The sequence below is a fragment of the Salvelinus alpinus genome, chromosome 15 (assembly GCF_045679555.1).
Source record: "Salvelinus alpinus chromosome 15, SLU_Salpinus.1, whole genome shotgun sequence".
Classification (NCBI taxonomy): Eukaryota; Metazoa; Chordata; class Actinopteri; order Salmoniformes; family Salmonidae; genus Salvelinus; species Salvelinus alpinus.
In genome coordinates this window covers 23,870,661-23,888,069 of record NC_092100.1, presented here as the reverse complement: position 1 = coordinate 23,888,069, position 17,409 = coordinate 23,870,661, and the positions used below count along the sequence as shown (strand labels likewise).

The following is a 17,409-nucleotide window of genomic DNA, read 5'->3' as shown; positions in this document are numbered from 1 at the left end:
AGGTCCAAAGTATGACTGTGGCAGTGAGTACGTCCAGAGACATGTTGGACAAAACCCACTGAGTCAATGATGGCTCCAGAAAACCTTGGAGTGGGCTTTTCCATGTGAATATTAAAGTCACCAAAAATGTGAATATTATCTGCTATGACTACAAGGTCCGGTAGGAATTCAGGGAACTCAGTGAGGAACGCTGTATATGGCCCAGGAGGCCTGTAAACAGTAGCTATAAAAAGTGATTGAGTAGGCTGCATAGATTTCATGACTAGAAGCTCAAAAGACGAAAACGTCAGGTTTTTTTTGTAAATTGAAATTTGCTATCGTAAATGTTAGCAACACCTCTGACTTTGCGGGATGCGTGGGCTATATGGTCACTAGTGTAACCAGGAGGTGAGGCCTCATTTAACACTGTATATTCATCAGGCTTAAGCCATGTTTCAGTCAGGCCAATCACATCAAGATTATGATCAGCCTTTAGTTCATTGACTATAACTGCCTTGGAAGTGAGGATGTAACATTAAGTAACCCTATTTTGAGATGTGAGGTATCACAATCTCTTTCAATAATGTCAGGAATGGAGAAGGTCTTTATTCCAGTGAGATTGCTAAGGCGAACACCGCCATGTTTAGTTTTGCCCAACTTAGGTCGAAGCACAGATATTCTCAATGGGGATAGCTGAGCTGACTACACTGACTGTGCTAGTGACAGACTCCACTAAGCTGGCAGGCTGGCTAACAGCCTGCTGCCTGGCCTGCACCCTATCTCATTGTAGAGCTAGGGGAGTTAAAGCCCTGTCTATGTTCGTAGATAAAATGAAAACACCCCTCCAGCTAGGATGGAGTCCGTCACTCCTCAACAGGCCAGGCTTGGTCCTGTTTGTGGGTGAGTCCCAGAACGAGGGCCAATTATCTACAAATTCTATCTTTTGGGAGGGGCAGAAAACAGTTCTCAACCAGCGATTGAGTTGTGAAACTCTGCTGTAGAGCTCATCACTCCCCCTAACTGAGAGGGGGCCAGAGACAATTACTCGATGCCGACACATCTTTCTAGCTGATTTACACGCTGAAGCTATGTTGCGCTTGGTGACCTCTGACGGTTTCATCCTAACATCGTTGGTGCCGACTTGGATAACAATATCCCTATACACTCTACACTCGCCAGTTTTAGCTTTAGCCAGCACCATCTTCAGATTAGCCTTCAGATTAGCCTTAACGTCGGCAGCCCTGCCCCCTGGTAAACAGTGTATGATCGCTGGATGATTCGTTTTAAGTCTAATACTGCGGGTAATGGAGTCGCCAATGACTAGGGTTTTCAATTTGTCAGAGCTAATGGTGGGAGGCTTCGGCGTCTCAGACCCCGTAATGGGAGGAGTCAGAGACCAGAGAAGGTTCGGCCTCTAACTCCGACCCGCTGCTTAATGGGGAGACCCGTTGAAAGTTTCTGTCGGCTGAATGAGCGACACCGGTTGAGCATTCCTACAGCATTTCCTTCCAGAAGCCATGAGAACATTGTCTGGCTGTGGGGACTGTGCGAGGGGATTTATACTGTATACGCTGTTTCATCCTTTCCTACCCTTGCCTAACGATTGCATCTGAAGCTGGGCTTGCAGCACAGCTTTCCTCGCCATAAGGTGATCGTTCTCCTGTATATTATGAGTACAGCGACTGCAATAAGAAAGCATCATGTTAATGTTACTATTTAGCTTCAGCTAGTGGAGGTCCTGAGTGAAAAAGGGTGAAAAAAATAGAATGAAAAAAGTTGAGCAAGGGGATAAAATAAAAATATAAACGGTAATTAAAAAATTTAAACCGTGAAGTTGGCAGGTAGAAAAGTAAGGTGAGCAACAAACCGCACAGCAGCACGTAAACAAGTCTACAAGTTGTGACCGGAAATGAACACTAATCGTAGATTCCGTAGTGTTAATTGTGAAGACCCAGACGTTATTATTATTTTTTTTTATCATGAATTGGCTAATTTGCTAGCCAGCTAAAGACATGTGGCAAATTAGTTTTCCCATTTGTTTTCAGGGACTAAAGAGAGCACCTGATTGGCATTTCACGCATTTGGCTTAGCAGGAGGAAACAGTCATGCTTGACTCGTTTGGAGGTAAGACATTTCAACGTCTGATTGAAAAATGTAAATCCAGCCAGTTGTGTTCTGTTCAATCTAGGCTTGCTTGCCAGCCAAGTTATTTGTGCATTCTGTTGAGTCTGTTTACCTAACGTTTGCTGACTTTCTCTTACGATATTGTGTTGTACCATTGGGTTTGGCTTTACTAGTTAAAATTAGAGGATAAGTTATTTTACTACTCAATGTAAACAACAAGTCTATAAATATGCAAAACTTAACAAAACAATTGCACATTAAGAGGTTGTTGTGGCTTCAGCAACTTGAACCAGCACTGAAATTTGAGCAGTGAGGTTAATTTCTCCCCTCTTATCTGTGCTTGTTCCAGGTTGAAGGAGATCCCACCCTGACACCTGGCCAGATGTAAAGAACTTGAGAACCCCCCAGCCACCAGGACAATCACCATATCCCAGGATTTTTTTCAGGGGTTTGCAACATCACAATGTTAGATACTTACTGCACTGTTGGAGCTAGAAGCATAAGCATTTCGCTGCACCAGCTATAACATCTGCTAATCTGTGACGTGACCAATAAACTTTTATTTGATATAGAAATAGATTCATCCATGTTATTGTTTATCATGCAGATTGTTCAGGTCATTGTAATTTATGATGCTCATTTATGATTTATGATGCTAAAATACGCTAAAATACAGATTTGACTTCTGGGGAATTGCACTGTGTGCAAGTCTTACATTTAGACCATAATTAGTTGATTGAGGTGTTGGTAAAGGGCTGGAACAAAAACCTGTAAACTCCTATGTATAAAAACATTTTAAAAACCTGTGGATGTCATGACAAAATTTGCCCTCATCTACTGAACAAGTTTATGAATGTTGGAGGTTAATCTCAGTGATGTCCCTCACTGGGGAATGACTTATACTGTGCTCAAAATGTGAGAGAAATACGATTTTTGTGCGTATGGAAAATTTCTGGGATCTTTTATTGCAACTCATGAAACATGGGACCAACACTTTACATGTTGTGTTTTATATTTTTGTTAAGTGTACATTTTTGCAATTGTATTAAAAAACAAACCTTATACATTTTTTTAAAAACAGAAATACCGTATTTACAAAGTATTCAGATCCGTTGCTATGACACTCGAAATTGAGCTCAGGTGCATCCTGTTTCTATTGATCGTCCTTGATGTTTCTACAACTTGGAGTCCACCTGTGATTAATTGAATTGATTGGACATGATTTGGAAAGGCACACACCTGTATGTAAGGTCCCACAGTTGACAGTGCATGTCAGCGCAAAAGCCAAGCCATGAGGTTGAAGGAATTGTCCTTAGAGCTCCGAGACAGGATTGTGTCGAGGCACAGATCTGGGGAAGGGTACCAAAAAGTGCCTGCAGAATTGAAGGTCCCCAAGAACACAGTGGCCTCCATCATTCTTAAATGGAAGAAGTTTGGAACCACCAAGACTCTATCTAGAACTGTCCGCCTGGCCAAACTGAGCAGTTGGGGGAGAAGGGTCTTGGTCAGGGACGTGACCAAGAACCCAATGGTCACTCTGACAGAGCGCCAGAGTTCCTCTGTGGAGATGGGAGAACCTTCCAGAAGGACAACCATCTCTGCAGCACTCCACCAAAATCAGGCCTTTATGGTAGAGTGGCCAGACGGAAGCCACTCTTCAGTAAAAGGCACGACAGCCCGCTTGGAGTTTGCCAATAGGCACCTAAAGACTCTCAGACCATGAGAAACAAGATTCTCTGCTCTGATGAAACCAAGATTAAACTCTTTGGCCTGAATGCCAAGCGGCACGTCTGGAAGAAACATGGCACCATCCCTACGGTGAAGCATGGTGGTGGCAGCATCATGCTGTGGGGATGTTTTCAAATCAAATTGTATTTGTCACGTGCTGAATACAACAGATGTAGACCTTACAGTGAAATGCTTATGTACAAGCCCTTAGCCAACAATGCAGTGAAGAATATACCTTAAAAAAGGTAAATAATTAAAGAGCAGCAGTAAAATAACAATAGCGAGGCTATATACAGGGGGTACCGGTACAGAGTCAATGTGCGGTTAGTTGAGGTAATATGTTCATGTAGGTAGAGTTATTAAAGTGACTATGCATAGATAATAACAGAGTAGCAGCAGCGTAGAAGGAGGGGGGGGCAATGCAAAAAGTCTGTGTAGCCATTTTATTAGATGTTCAGGAGTCTAATGGCATGGGGGTAGAAGCTGTTTAGAAGCCCTTGAACCTAGACCTAGCTGTGCGGTAGCAGAGAGAACAGTCTGACTAGGGTGGCTGGAGTCTTTGACAATTTTTAGGGCCTTCCTCTGACACCGCCTGGTCTAGTGGTCCTGGGTGGCAGGAAGCTTGGCCCCGGTTATGTACTGGGCTGTACGCACTACAGTCTGTAGTGCCTTGCGTTCAGAGGCCTGGGACTGGGAGACTAGTCAGGATCGAGGCAAAGATGAACGGAGCAAAGTACAGAGAGATCCTTGATGAAAACCTGCTCCAGAGCACTCAGACTTGGGTAAAGGTTCACCTTCCAACAGGACAACGACCCTAAGTACACAGCCAAGACAACGCAGGAGTGGCTTTGAGACAAGTCTGAATGTCCTTGAGTGGCCCAGCCAGAGCCCGGACTTGAACCTGATCGAAAATCTCTGAAGAGACCTGAAAATAGCTATGCAGCAACGCTCCCCATCCAACCTGACAGCGCTTCTTTATCTGCAGAGGAGAATGGGAGAAACTCCCCAAATACAGGTGTGCCAAGCTTATAGTGTCATACCCAAGAAGACTCTAGGCTGTAATCGCTGCCAAAGGTCCTTCAACAAAGTACTGAGTAAAGGGTCTGAATACCTATGTAAATCTGATATTTCCAAAAATGTCTAAACCTGTTTTTGCTTTGTCGCTATGGGGTATTGTGTGTAGATTGAAGTGGGAAAAACATTTTAATCAGTTTTAAAGTTTGGACACACCTACTCATTCAAGGGTTTTTCTTTATTTTTACTATTTTCTACATTGTAGTAACCAAAAAAGTGTTAAACAAATCAACATATTTTGTATTTCAAATTCTTCAAAGTAGCCACCCTTTGCCTTGTTGACAGCTTTGCACACTCTTGGCATTCTCTTAATCAGCTTGGCCTGGAATGCTTTTCAAACAGTCTTGAAGGACTTCCCACATATGCTGAGCAGTTGTTGGTTGCTTTTCCTTCACTCTGCGGTCCAATTCATCACAAACCATCTCAATTGGGTTGAGGTTGGGTGATTGTGGAGGCCAGGACAATGACCCAACACACCTCCAGGCTGTGTAAGGGCTATTTGACCAAGAAGGAGAGTGATGGAGTGCTGCATCAAATGACCTGTTGAAAAACAAATAATAGTGCCGCTGACCGCAAACCAGATGGGATGGCGGATCGCTACAGAATGCTGTGGTAGCCATGCTGGTTAAGTGTGCCTTGAATTCTAAATCAATCACAGACAGTGTCACCAGCAAAGCACCATCACACCTCCTGCTTCACGGTGGGAACCACACATGCGGAGATCATCCGTTCACCTACTTTGCATCTTACAAAGACACAGCGGTTGGAACCAGCAGGTACATTTCACTTGTCATCCCCAAAGCCAACTCCTCCTTTGGCCGCCTTTCCTTACAGTTCTCTGCTGCCGGTGACTGGAACGAATTGCAAAAATCACTGAAGCTGGAGTCTTATATCTCTCTCACTAACTTTAAGCATCAGCTGTCAGAGCAGCTTACCGATCATTGCACCTGTACACAGCCCATCTGTAAATAGACTACCCAACTACCTCCTCCCCATATTATTATAATTTTTTTGCTAATTTCCACACCATTATCGCTGCTTGCACATTCATCTTCTGCTCATCTATCACTCCAGTGTTAATGCTAAATTGTAATTATTTCGCCACTATGGCCCATTTATTGCCTTACCTCCCTAATCTTACTACATTTGCACACACTGTATATATATTTTTCTATTGTGTTATTGACTGTACGTTTGTTTATCCCATGTGAAACTCTGTGTTGTTTGTGTTGCACTGCTTTGCTTTATCTTGGCCAGGTCGCAGTGGTAAATGAGAACTTGTTCTCAACTGGCCTACCTGGTTAATAAAGGTGAAATAAAAATAAAATAAGAAAAATAATCTCAAATTTGGACTCATCAGACCAAGGACAGATTTCCACTAGTCTAATGTTCATTGCTTGTGTTTCTTGACTCAAGCAAGTCTCTTCTTCTTATTGGTGTCCTTTAGTAGTGGTTTCTTTGCAGCAATTCGACCGTGAAGGCCTGATTCCCGCAGTCTCCTCTAAACAGTTGATGTTGAGATGTCTGTTACTTGAACTTTGAAGCATGTAGATGGGCTGCAATTTCTGAGGCTGGTATCTAACTTACTCTGGGTCTTCCTTTCCTGTGGCGGCTCATGAGAGCCAGTTTTTCATAGCACTTGATGTTTTTTGCAACTGCACTTGAAGAAACTTTCCGCATTGACTGACCTTTATGTCTTAAAGTAATGATGGACTGTTGTTTCTCTTTCCTTATTTGAGCTGTTCTTGCCATAATATGGACTTGGTATTTTACCAAATAGGGCCATCTGTACATGACCCCTGCCTTGTCACAACACAATTTATTGGCTCGAACGCATTCAGAAGGAAAGAAATTCCACAAATTAACATTTAACAAGGCACACCTGTTAATTGAAATGCATTCCAGGTGACTTCCTCATGAAGCTGGTTGAGAGAATGCCAAGACGGTGCAAAGCGGTCATCAAGGCAAAGGGTGGCTACTTTTGAAGAATCTCAAATAAAATATTTTGATTTGTGGTACACTTTTTTGGTTACTACATGATTCCATGTGTTATTTCATAGTTCCAATGTCTTCACTATTATTCTATAATAGTAAAAATAAAGAAAACCCTTGAATGAGTAGGTGTGTCCAAACATTTGACTGGTTGTGCTTAAGACCGATACAATAAGACCACACATTGGCAGAATAAAATTAACCACACATTTTGTTTCATCACAAAACGAGTCTTCAAAGCATTTTGCATGTAACAAACAGTTACATGACCTACAGCATGGTCAAGCAAGTACATTCTTCCGACATTTTCAGACTACTAAACAATTATTGATTTAGAACCACGGAATTACTGCAAGTAGCAAAAGCAAGAGCTGCCTCCACTATTTCAGCAACATTTCAACATCAAATCACCTATGCTAAGTCTTATACAGTGCCAACTGAAAGATACCAAAAACAATTTAGTCCAATCAACATAAGATAAATATGTGTCTGTCATTGGTTCTGATGTGTGCGTGCATGCACGCAAATAGAAAAAACATGTTGACGAAATGGTCTATGACTGTCATATATTTTTTGTCCTAGGCTACCTGGCTAAAATGCTTGCTTGCTATCCTAACTTCCTTTCATGAGCACAATGAGCCAACTAGTTAACATTAGCGTACTACATCTAGCTACATATTGAACTCCCATCCTATCAAGCCAGGGGCACAATGTATGAATTTATGGTTGGATAAGAACTGCGTTTATAATCATTGGCCAGTACGGAGAATTAAGTAAAACCACAAAACCAAATCCCTATCCCCATCCATGGCTAGTTTAGAAAAGGGCCATTTTTAGATAGCTAGTTAACCACCTGGGGACAACGAGATTCAAGAATTCTCGTTTATTTTCTGTCAATGATGTTTGGTATTTTGACGTGATTCGATTGGTGTGAAGACAAATCCAAACTGGTTTCCCATTACACTTTAATTTTTTTTGTGCACCAGGATCATTCATGCATAGTTGAGCTCTCTCAGTTTAGCTCAACACTGATTGGCTATTATTTTATACTTTTTTTATCAAGAGAGGCCAAATGCTTGCTGGCTTGACTTGCATTCAGTGCTAAGTGCGCAAAAAATGTCACTATTTTTGACCTGACAGCATCAGATAGATGGCCTACACATACTGAGTCAGAGGGGCGCTGTTTAGCTTGCTTGGATGCTTTCACCGGTGAGACGTTCAGGTGAAAGAAAATTATGAAACAGACAAAATATTTATTTTTTCTTGGTCAATTTCTTGGGTGAACCTGGCTTTCTTTGGCATCCATGTCACTGATTTTTCGAGGTAGGAATATTACAAAAATATAATCAATATCTCATTATAGAAAAGACATTGGCCTGTATTGAAATCTGACATGTATAATGGATATTTTTGAGATCTTAAAGTAATCATACTATTAACTTGCAGAGTAGTGGGAGTGGCTTCATCACAATGCTACCTCATACCAGGTTTATTCCGGCCTGCGTGAACGGGAAGAGCTTGTGAAACACATGAAAACATGAAATTATCCTGGGAATCGATATGCCCAAAAACGATATAACATTCCAAATGGTTGAATCTTTCTTTTAATGCCTTTGCACTCTCAAAGGGAAATGATTAGCATTCAGTTGGAGTGCAGTGAAAACATGTCAAGGTTACGTGGAGAGAATTAACGGTGCTTAGCTCGGAAAGCTGCGTCAATTGAAATAAATTCATTAGGCCCTAATCTATGGATTTCACATGATTGGGGACACAGTTAAGCAACTGTTGTTCACAGATACCTTAAAAAAAGGTAGGGGCGTGGATAAGAAAACCAGTCAGTATCTGGTGTGACTACCATTTGCCTCGTACAGCGAGATACATCTTCACACAAAGTTGATCAGGCTGTTGATTGTGGCCTGTGGAATGTTGTCCCACTCCTCTGCAATGGCTGGGCGAAGTTGCTGGATATTGGCGGGAACTGGATCACGCTGTCATACACATTGATCGAGAGCATCCCAAACATGCTCAATGGGTGACATGTCTGGTAACTATTCAGGCCCTCGAAGAACTGGGACATTTTCAGCTTCCCGGAATTGTGTACAGATCCTTGCAAAATGGATTCATGAATTATGCTGAAACATGAGGTGATGGCAGAGGATGAATGGCACTACAATGGGCATCCGCATCTTGTCACGGTATCTATTGTGTTTGTTGTCCGTAGCTTATGCCTGCCGGTTGAACGTACTGCCAAATTATCTAAAATTACGTTGGAGGCGGCCTATGGTAGAGAAATGAACATTAAATTATTTGGCAACAGCTCTGGTAGACATTCCTGCAGTCAGCATGCCAACTGCACGCCCCTCAAAACTTGAGACATCTGTGGCATTGTGTTGTGTGACACAACTGCACATTTTAGACTGATCTTTTATTTTCCCCAGCACAAGGTGCACCTGTGTAATGATCATGCCGTTTAATCAGCTTCTTCATATGACACACCTGTCAAGTGGATAAATTATCTTGGCAAAGGAGGAATGCTCACTAACAGGGATGTATACAAATTTGTGCACAACATTTGAGAGAAATTTGCTTTTTGTGCGTATGGAAAATATTTTATTTAATCTCATGAAACATGGGACCAAGTCTTTACATGTTGTTTATATTTTTGTTCAGTGTAAGTCAAAACTGTAGCCAGGCCACCCAGGAAATGTCAATGTTATCTTGGTAAGCAACCAAATTGTTTAAATTGAGATTTTGTGTCACTGGCCTACACACAATATCCCAAAATATCAAAATAATGTGGAATGTGGCTTGTTATGGCAAGCCTAAAAAAAGTTCAGAAGTAAATCTTTGCTTAACAAGTCATATAATAAGTTGCATGGACTCACTCTGTGTACAATAATAGTGTTTAACATGATATTTGAATGATTACCTCATCTACAGTTGAAGTCGGAAGTTTACATACACCTTAGCCAAATACATTTAAACTCAGTTTTTCACAATTCCTGACATTTAATCCAAGTAAAAATTCCCTGTTTTAGGTCAGTTAGGATCACCACTTCATTTTAAGAATGTGAAATGTCAGAATAATAGTAGAGACAATGATTTATTTCAGCTTTTATTTCTTTCATCACATTCCCAGTGGGTCAGAAGTTTACATACACTCAATTAGTATTTGGTAGCATTGCCTTTAAATTGTTTACCTTGGGTCATATGTTTCGGGTAGCCTTCCACAAGCTTCCCCCAATACGTTGGGTGAATGTTGGCCCATTCCTCCTGACAGAGCTGGTGTAACTGAGCTAGGTTTGTAGGCCTCCTTGCTCGCACACGCTTTTTCAGTTCTGCCCACAAATTTTCTATAGGATTGAGGTCAGGGCTTTGTAATGGCCAATCAATACCTTGACTTTGTTGTCTTTAAGCCATTTTGCCACAACTTTGGAAGTATGCTTGGGGTCATTGTCCATTTGGAAGACCCATTTGCAACCAAGCTGTAACTTCCTGACTGATGTCTTGAGATGTTGCTTCAATATATCCACATAATTGTCTTTCCTCATGATGCCATCTATTTTGTGAAGTGCACCAGTCCCTCCTGCAGCAAAGCACTCCCACATGATGATGCTGCCACCCCTGTGCTTCATGGTTGGGATGGTGTTCTTCGGCTTGCAAGCCTCTCCCTTTTTCCTCCAAACATAACAATGGTCATTATGGCCATACAGTTCTATTTTTGTTTCATCAGACCAGAGGACATTTCTCCAAAAAGTACGATCTTTGTCCCCATGTGCAGTTGCAAACCGTAGTCTGTTTTTTTATGGCGGTTTTGGAGCAGTGGCTTCTTCCTTGCTGAGCGGTCTTTCAGGTTATGTTGATATAGGACTCGGTTTACTGTGGATATAGATACTTTTGTACCTATTTCCTCCAGCATCTTCACAAGGTCCTTTGCTGTTGTTCTGGGGTTGATCTGCACCTTTCGTAACCAAAGTACGTTCATCGCTAGGAAAAAGAACGCATCTCCTTCTTGAGCGGTATGACGGCTGCGTGGTCCCATGGTCTTTATACTTGCGTACTATTGTTTGTACAGATGAACGTGGTACCTTCAGGTGTTTGGAAATTGCTCCCAAGGATGAACCAGACTTGTGGAGGTCTACAATTTTTTTTCTGTGGTCTTGGCTGATTTCTTTTGATTTTCCCATGATGTCAAGCAAAGAGGCACTGAGTTTGAAGGTACACCTCCTATTGACTCAAATTGACTCAAATGAAGTCAATTAGTCTATCAGAAGCTTCTAAAGCCATGGCATAATTTTCTGGAATTTTCCAAGCTGTTTAAAGGAATAGTCAACTTAGTGTATGTAAACTTCTGACCCACTGGAATTGTGATACAGTGAATTGTAAGTGAAATAATCTGTCTGTTAACAATTCTTGGGAAAATGACTTGTGTCATGCACAAAGTAGATGTCCTAACCGACTTGCCAAAACTATAGTTTGTTAACAAGAAATTTGTGGAGTGGTTGAAAAACGAGTTTTAATGACTCCAACCTAAGTGTATGTAAACTTCCGACTTCAACTGTAGAGTTCCTCAGTCGAGCAGTGAGTTTCAAACACAGATTCAACCACAAGACCAGGGAGGTCTTCCAATGCCTCAGAAAGGGCAGCTAAAAAAATGAATGCAGACATTGAATATCCCTTTTGAGCATGGTGAAGTTATTAATTACACTTTGGATGGTGGATCAATACACCCAGTCACTACAAAGATGCAGGTGTCCTTCCTAACTCAGTTGCCGAAGAGGAAGGAAACCGCTCTGGGATTTCATCATGAGGCCAATGAGGACCATAGAACAGTTAGAGTCAGATTGGCTGTGATATGGATGATGGATCAACAACATTGTAATTTCTAAACTATACTAACCGAAATGACAGCCTGAAAAGGAAGCCTGTACAGAATAAAAATATTCCAAAACATGCATCTTGTTTGCAATAGGGCACTAAAGTAAAAATGCAAAAAATGTGGCAAAGCAATTCATTTTATGTTCTGAATACAAAACCTTATGTTTGGGTAAAATCACTGAGTACAACTTTTCATATTTCCAAGCATGGTGGTGGCTTCATCATGTTATGGGTATGCTTGTCATCGGCAAGCTTTTTTAAATATATATAAATCGAGGTAAACAGGTAAAATCCTAGAGGAAAACCTGGTTGTGTGCTTTCCAACAGACACTGGGAGACATTCACTTTTCATTAGGACAATAACCTAAAACACAAGGCCAAATGTACACTGGAGTTGCTTACCAAGATGAAATTGAATGTTACTGACTGGCCTAATTACAGTTTTGACTTAAATCGGCTTGAAAATCTACGGCAAGACTTAAATGGCTGTCTAACAATTTATAAACAACCAACTTGACAGAACTTGAAGAATGTTAAAAATAATATTGTACAATCCTGGTGTGCAAAGCTCTTAGAGACTTACCCAGAAAGACCCACAGCTGTAATCGTTGCCAAAGGTAATTGTAACATGAATGGAGTCAGGGGTATTGAATGCTTATGTAAATGAGATATTTCTGTATTTCATTTTCAATAAATTTGCAAAACATGTCAACTAGCATGTTTTCACTTTGTCATTATGGAGTATTGTTTGTAGATGGGTTAGAAAAAATATATATTGAATCCATTTTGAATTCAGGTTGTTACAACAAAATGTAGAACAAGCAAATAGGATAGGATAAGAGTTAGATGCACTATTGTAAAGTGGTTGTTCCACTGGATATCATAAGGTGAATGCACCAATTTGTAAGTCGCTCTGGATAAGAGCGTCTGCTAAATGACTTAAATGTAAATGTAAGTCAAGAGGTGTGAATACTCTATGAAGGCGCTGTACCTGTTTAATGTGAGCAGCCATTCTCACATTGTGTGGCTGTGTTTCTGTGGAGCTCACTGGCCCATTGTTCTCTGGGCTGCAGTTCATTCTAATTCCAGCGCTGATCATGCTGCATCTACACAATATGTGGAATGCTGACAAAGGGGTTTGGTTGGTGGGTGGAGGAGTGAGCGAAAGAGATTGCCTCAAAGCCAAAACCAGAAGAATGCAACAGCAGATGTACAAACTGTGAGCCCGTTTGACAGGAAAATAATGTGCCTCTTTCAATACTGTGTACATCATTGGGGGGGATTCACATGACGCGGATCTGCTTGGAAAAAATGCTTTGCACGACATGAATGTACAGTAATAATCTTGCACTTACACAATTCAGAACTAAAACAGAGCAGCATGCCTTTCATTTAACCCCCTAAAGTCAATTGAAGCTCCACAGCGTCAAACGGTAACATCATTTTGAATATTGAATAGCTCCGTGTGTTTATGCTAGAGATTTAACATTTCTTTAGTGGCTCAATCCCCTCTTTCCGCCGTTATAAAGTTTGCACCCATTCCAAAACATTGGACTTGTGAAAGTGGACTTTCTTTTACACATGAGAAGATCCGGCAAAGAAATTGGTCATGATATAGTCTGCAAAACCCGAACCGTGTGAGCTACAAATATCGACAAGTGAGACTCTCATGAGCATGAAGATGTCGGTTGACCTGCTCTACGACGCACACAAGCTTCAGGGGAGTCATCTGAAGGTAACCCAGGACCTGGCTGTAAAAAGTGCATATGGTGTAATGAGCCCAAAATAATATGACCAAACCTGAGTTTTATTATATCTCTCTGATTTAGGACAGACACTTCAAAACCTTGTTTCTTATTATTTACTTTTTTACTGTGTTTTGCCATTTATGAATTATTCAATGCGTTTCTATGGGCTCTAGCAGTAAAGGCTATATTCAATGTTTTTTCTTTTTTTTATATACCTACATAGGTCCTAAAAAAATCTAAATTAAATAGCTAAATTATACATTTTATGACCAACTTATAACAATTCCATACATTAGCTTAGTAGATATTGTGATCTAAGGACTTAAACCTACAGGGGGTTTAATTGCACATACAGAACTAACATCAACAACATGCATGCATGCCAGTCATTCCTGGTTTATTTTACCTTTATTTAACTAGGCAAGTCAGTTAAGAACAAATTCTTATTTACAATGACGGCGTACCCTGGCCAAACCTGGACGACGCTGGGCCAATTGTGCGCCGCCCTATGGGACTCCCTATCACGGCCAGATGTGATTCAGCCTGGATTCAAACCAGGGACCGTAATGACGCCTATTGCACTGAGATGCAGTGAGCCCCGAGGGTTGACGAGAGATTAACTGCTTCTCCTAGTTTTTATGAGAAATATTACTGTGATGAAAATTCCAGATTGTCTGCATAATCAAATAACATACAGCTCAGACACCCATATAGACCCCACAATACATGCCACCAGGGGTCTCCTCACAGTCCAAGTCCAAAACGAATTCATGCCAACACACAGTATTTATTATACAGAGCCATGATCGCAAAGAACTCCCTTCCATCTCCAATTACTCAAGCAAAATTACCATTAAAAATTTAGAAAACATCTCATGGCACAATAGGGACTGAAATGATGCACACACTAAACAGTCTACACATTCTTTAGTTGTATTGTTTGTATATCGTTGTATTTTACATTTGTGTGACCGTTCTTGTCTATCAGTGTATCTGTGGAAGAATAGCTGCTGCTTCGGCAAAATCTAAATGGGGATCTGAATAAACCAATAAGTTGTGTTAATTTCTTGAGTCTGTATTCCTCGTTGGCGCTGTTTTGTCTGTTTCAGTGTTTTGCCTCTGAGACATGAGACTTTGGTTTCACTGTGTATCCATCCGCCTCTCTGTTCACAGATGTCACATGTTTCCGGCCATAGTGACTAGCAGAGGCTTGCTGGGGCTTGCCTGCCTGTAGAGCAACGAGATGTGTCAAGCGAAGGGTTGGTTCCGCCAGGGTCGCCCAGCTATAGCTGTTACGCCAAACACCCCCTCGGAGGTAAAGACTGTTCCAGATTATCTGAGGGGTGTGTGATCCAACGGCAGAACACAAGGTCCTCCAAGAGGGATGCCATTCGCTGGATCTTCTCCCTCACAGCACAAGGAGACATCCATACCATGCTTCCTAACAGTCTTATTCATGACCATGGTGAGAAACAGACCGTTTATAGACAGACAACCGATGTGGGTATTATTGCTCAGTATTTCTAACTGAGGCCATTTTTAAATGTCTTATTATTTGAGGGATCCCCAATTAGATCATTCCAGCTTTGAACCCAGGCGATGTAGTCTTAAGGGGTGATTGGTTTTTGTAAATGACAATTAATAAACTACAGTAAGCAGGAACACTATCCCTTCCATCATAAAATGTGGTGCTGTTTGTTGGCTCTTTGCTGTAGGCTCTCAGCACACACGATTAATGAGCCTCAGCAGACACTCAGATCCAACAAGCAGCCCTACACTACATTGCAAGTCAACTCTTTAAAACAATGAGATACTGTATATCAAAGAAACACAACACGTATCATCTAACTTTCAGGGGAAATACATGTTAAAGTATAAGCAGTTGTACTGTATTTACTTCGTATCTATGAAACAATTCAGCCTGGGAATCCTGTCAACACCACAGCACAATTTGCTATTGTAGACCTCTTATCATTGAAGCATTTCTTGAAGGTATGAAACAATACCCATTACTCACTGGTCAAAAACTGGTTTAATCAAGATTGTTTCCATGTCATTTCACCCCCAAAATTAAATGTGATTACATTGAAAACATGGAAAACTGATTGGATTAGCAAAAAGTAATCATCGTAAGGGAATTTTCTTTTTTTCACCCACCTTTTAACCTAAATCCAATGGACATGGTGACATTTCTTGTTGATTTCATGTTGAATTCACATTTGTTGACAACTCAACCAAATGTAAAATCAAAACTAGATGTTGAAATTGCATCTGTACCCAGTGGGTACATTGTGGTTGATGTGTGTTTTAGTTATACAACATTTGCACTTGGCACTATACATTTGATAATATGTCAATGAGGGTACTAAGCTTTGATACTGGGATTTTTGGGGGGTGAATTTGGTTTATTTCTGGAGTTTATTTGTGGAATGATAGCCGCCCAGAAGCTACAACCTTTTTCTTCAGAAGCCCCGTAGGAGGAATTAAAAATATATATATATATATGATAAAGACTCACTTTTAAACTACAGTTACTTTTCCATGTGGGGGGTGCCTTCAAGGACTGTAATAAGGCCTCCTTGTGAACTGAATTCCTTGTGCCTAATACTGGTAGAAAGGTTTGTCATAAATTCACTCTGTTAAAGTGTTTGAATAAATGACTTTTTAATTCACATTGACTACTGGTTGGTTCCATAAGTACAGGGACGGGGGCTTAAATGAGTGCCTCAGCCTGCCGTCCTGATTTGTCACACCTCTAATGCAGACATTCCAGAGGGCTTTGAAGTAGACAAAATCATCTTATGATCGTAATTAGAGTTAGATTAAGACCAGTAGGGATTTATTCCGGAATTTCATCCTTTTTCTGATGTGGTTAGTCTGATGAGAACGTTAATAGAAGAGGTAATAGGCACAGCTAAGCTAGCCAAGTAGTAGAAGTAGTCGAAGGAGGTGTCCACTTCACTGGCTGTAGCAACAACAATGCAAGAAATATGTTCTCTTGAACGCTAAGATTCATTATTTAATGCAAGATTTTTTGGAAGCACAGTTCGGTCGATATTTTTTATTTTGCTATAGGATTCAAAACACTTACTCTTGCAGCATGCTGCATCAAATGACCTATTCTGTATTTTCACTTGTATATAGAATCGCTCCTTCATGAGCACCAATATAAAGACCCTAAAGCTAGCCCAGTGAAGGCAACAGTAACAATAAACCTTGCTCTGCTGAATATGTTGTCTGCCTAAATCAATTATTTAGAGTTTTATTTATAACTGTTTGCCTTGCAATCCTCTCTTTCCTGGGATACAAGGATCTTTTCCTGTAACGTTTGCTCTGCTACAGCGAGAAGATATTAGCATGACCCATTAGGCTGGGAGTGACAGGTTTGGAAGCTGACCACAACAGTGATATTTCCCCTCAGGGAAAATAAATGCAAACTGTAGATTTCACAGCTTTTCTTTTTTTTTTTTTAGCTAAAAGGAAAGTTTAAAAACAGAAGTATGGTCCACCGGTCACTTTTTAAGTAGTGAAAATGGGAATATTCGATCTAGATGTCCACTCATCCTTAAACCCGTTCAAATAATAACACCAACCCACTCACCAATCTCTCAATCTGACACTCAGAGTGACAGTATGTCCACAAGGTTGTTGCAACTCTGTTTTTAGCTCATTACAGACACATTTACCCTCACCTCTAATCTGCCTGTGTGGCTGTCAGCCCAGAAGCTTTAGGAGGAGTTCCAAAGGCAGCCAATGAAGGGCACAGGCAGGCGTCGCCAGGCAGCGTAGCAAGTCCTCTGGGCAGGTGGAAGGTGAGTCTTCTGCCAGGAGACGATCCCACCTGCCTCTCAGCCGTCTGGACAGACCACCTGCTGCCCTTCATCAT

At 41.1% G+C, this 17,409-nt stretch overlaps 1 protein-coding gene across 5 annotated transcripts in view; it reads left to right on the top strand.

Annotated features, from left to right (window-relative positions):
• The window catches only part of LOC139539751 (kelch-like protein 25), a 60,059-nt gene extending 43,307 nt beyond the window's left edge, over window positions 1-16,752 (top strand). For 4 of the 5 annotated variants that reach the window (XR_011668007.1, XR_011668010.1, XR_011668009.1 and 1 more), the window contains 2 exons: window positions 2,025-2,103; window positions 2,453-3,172. The gene's annotated coding sequence lies outside the window, so the exon portion shown is untranslated. Of the gene's footprint in view, window positions 1-2,024; window positions 2,104-2,452; window positions 3,173-14,696 lie in introns of those variants that run through there. The other variant, XM_071342993.1, reaches the window with a different exon arrangement.
• Window positions 16,753-17,409: the final 657 nt, after the last annotated feature.